At 50.3% G+C, this 3,366-nt stretch overlaps 1 pseudogene; it reads left to right on the top strand.

Annotated features, from left to right (window-relative positions):
• Positions 1–916: 916 nt before the first annotated feature.
• LOC123066903 (GDSL esterase/lipase At5g03600-like) lies at positions 917–3,140 on the top strand (annotated as a pseudogene).
• Positions 3,141–3,366: the final 226 nt, after the last annotated feature.

Genomic DNA, 3,366 nt, shown 5'->3' with positions numbered 1-3,366 from the left:
AGGAGAGTGGGGTCGCAGCGGGACCGAGGCAGAGCAAGGCGGCGGCCGGGCAGTGGATCCGGGCGAGGACGAGCCGGATGTGGCCGCCAGTGGGTGGATCTGGGCGAGGAGGAGCCGGATACGGCCGGCGGCGAGCGGAGCCGGGCGAGGCCAAGCAGGAGACGGCTGGCCGGTGGTGGATCCAGGCGAGGCTGAGCAGGAGATGGCCGGCGGCGGGCGGATCCGGGCAGGGGACGGTCTGGGCGAGGCAGGCTAGGGAGGAGGACTAGCAGCGACGGCAGTTGAGGTGGAGCACACACGGAGTTGCATCGTGTAGGAGAGAGGCTGGCATCTGATACCATGTTGAATAATGTACCAATTTTTACTTTGGTAGTCACTTTTGTAAGAGGAACATTATGCTTATTAGTACCAACAAGTCCTCAGCTTCTTATGAGCATGCATGAGCATCTTCCCATTCAAGTATGACTGGTTAAATACGTACTTAGGTTCTACGGGTAGACCATTATTACAGTATAAGTTACTGAGAAGGTACAACCGCCAACGTTGAGCTGCTACAAAGCCTCATACAGAGCAGAAGGTAACGCGCCGACGGCTCCAACTGGGGCGAGGTTAATAGCAAAACCGGAGAGAACACCGTCCGGCGGAGGGGCGAGGACAACCGGCAGCGCGGCCGCGCGACGAGCTGACGGCGGTGCGCAGCGGGGAGGAGCAGGGGAAGAGGGCATGCGCAGGCGGCAGGCCTCGCAAGACGAACAGCTGGAGCCTGATGCCTGGTGGGCGTCAATCCGTGTCCGACTGTGCTATGGCTCCGACTCCGGTAGAGGTCGCTAGCCCGACTTCGACTTGTTTTGCTGGTCCCATCCGTGGTTCCATATATTGACGAGGGAGAGGCCGGCCATGGTGTACGAGCATCGCAGATCGACAAGCGCTCTGCGTTCCTGGTTTTTAGTTGGCGAAAGAGTAACGGCTGGGTGATCCTGATCCTCGGGCCAGTGGTAGTAGTGTTAGGTTTAATCTTGATTGTATCCCCATTTTAGTTTGCTTTCTTTCTGCATGTAGCTAGAGTATGTAGTAGTGTGTCTGTGCGGAGGTACGTGCGATGCGTACGAGTAGGATGTTTCAGTTCTGAGAGCATGCATGGAGAAAGTCCAAGCTGTGGCGTGAAGCTAGCTTGCCGTGTGAGATGGTGATGCATGAAGCTCTGAAGCGAACGACCTGCACAAGTTGGAGCTGATGGATAGGAGTCTGTTGAGGCCTTGAGAAGAGGTCCGTAGTAGTAGATGTGGTCAATTCTTGTTAGCTGCATGTGTGTGTTAGTGGCCTGGGTTAGTGCGTGCATGCGCTAGTTTGTTGATGGTGTTAGTGGGCAAGTGTGCCCAGGCTGTGCGTGCGTGCGTGCGTGGTACTTAAGTGTGGTAGAGCATGTTTATTTCAGAACAAGTGAATAGAGAGAAGAAAAAAGCTTCGGCTGTGTGAAACAGCAGCTCACCAAACTTCTTGTGTTCCTGTGTTTCTTCCGTGAGTTGTGAGAGACAGCAGCTAGAGGAAGAAGAAGAGGGGTTGAGAGATTCAGCCCCAACAAGTAGAACGATCCCCCTCCGCGCTGCCGGGATCGATGAAGCTTCTTCCGGCCGCCCTCGGCCTCGTCCTCATCCTGCTCCTCGTTTTGAATCCCAATGGTGTGGAGGCCCGGCCTGCGCCTACCGGCGACCATCAGAAGAAGGCGTCTAGCTACACCTTCTTTGTGTTCGGGGATGACTTCGTCGACAACGGGAACCTCCCTCTGACCGACCCCATCACTGAGATGTCGTGGCAATGGGCCTACCCCCATGGCTCCAACTACGTCAATGCCGATGGGTTTCCACGGCCGAATACTCCGTCCGGCGCTTCTCAAACTACAAAGTCCAGTCGGATTTCATCGATAAGTACTAGCTAGTATGTTATATTACCCTAAAAAGGTACTCTGTTGTATTGTAATCTCATGCTATGCTGCAATTTATGGTGCATCACAATTAACCCTACCCATTTTTTTATTGATAACTTGCAACAACAGTGCTGGGATTGAAGGAAGCCCCTCCGGCGCATGCCCACACGGCGGAGAAAACCTGCGACCCGTCTGGCATGACCTTTGCTACCGGTGATGCAGGCGTGTTGGACAGTACGTCGCACGAGGTCCCTGCCCTTGCCAAGCAGGTCAACATTTTCAGGAAGATGGTCAAGGACGGGACCATCACGGAGAATCAACTGACTCGCTCTGTAGCGCTCGTGGCCTTCTCCGGCAATGACTATGCAGGCACCGACGTCATTGGCCTAAGTAGCCCCAACGATGTGAGTATCATATCAACGCACAATGTATATATGCATACACTAATTTAAACAATTAATTCGGTTGCGCATCTTATCAACTTATAATTTTCATGTATGCGGTATGTAGATTAATGCTTATATTGGAAAGGTGACAAAAGAGATTGCAGCTAATGTGGATCAATTGTTGAAGCTTGGGGTGACCAAGGTTCTTGTCAATAACTTGCACCCTATCGGTTGCATGCCATCACACACCCGAACCAACAACTACACCACGTGTGATCTTTTTGAAAACTTGGGTGCATCCATCCACAACGATAATCTGAAACAAGTTATGACATCAAAGAAGAATGTCTACATCGTCGACGTGTACACCGCATTCGCTAATATTGTGGATCATGCGGCAGGTATGTATCTACATTCATTCAAAAGTGTCTCATTATTTTAGAATTATCTTAATCTAATTAGATGGGTTTGATCGTGTACTTGAAATACTTTATCTAAACATTTTAAATTTCATGTGCATTAATGTAGGTAAAGGCTCGGAGTTGTCCAAACAATTCAAGCACAAACTATCGCCGTGCCGCGAGAGTTTGAATTCGAAGGGTTACTGCGGACAGCAAGACGAGTCATCCGCGGAGCTCCTGTACACTGTGTGTGACAAGTCAAGTAAATTTTTCTATTGAGACGACATGCACCCGACCCATGCAGGATGGAAGGTTGTGATAAAACAATTGGAAAAGCCCTTGAGGGAGTTTGTAAATCAAGCCTAGGTAGCTGGTTTTATATATCCGTGTAGGGCTTTGCATCCATGATGGCAACATTCTGATTTATTTCATGGTTTCAAGTATTTCGAAGAAAGGATTTTCCCGATTTCATGATGAATATTATATTGTATTTGCATATTCTTTTGTGAACACATGGACATAACTCTATACCCCCGCAACTAGACCCGACAGTTCGATTGGTGGGACCGATAGCTTTTTCTTCAAACAGTCCACGATGGTTCACTAGCCTATGGCCATCCCGGAGTTCTCCTTTTTCCAAACATCTAAACAGTAG

Source organism: Triticum aestivum, chromosome 3B (genome assembly GCF_018294505.1).
Source record: "Triticum aestivum cultivar Chinese Spring chromosome 3B, IWGSC CS RefSeq v2.1, whole genome shotgun sequence".
Taxonomy (NCBI): Eukaryota; Viridiplantae; Streptophyta; class Magnoliopsida; order Poales; family Poaceae; genus Triticum; species Triticum aestivum.
Note: the sequence above shows the minus strand (reverse complement) of the source record. Positions and strands in the feature narration are given on the sequence as shown.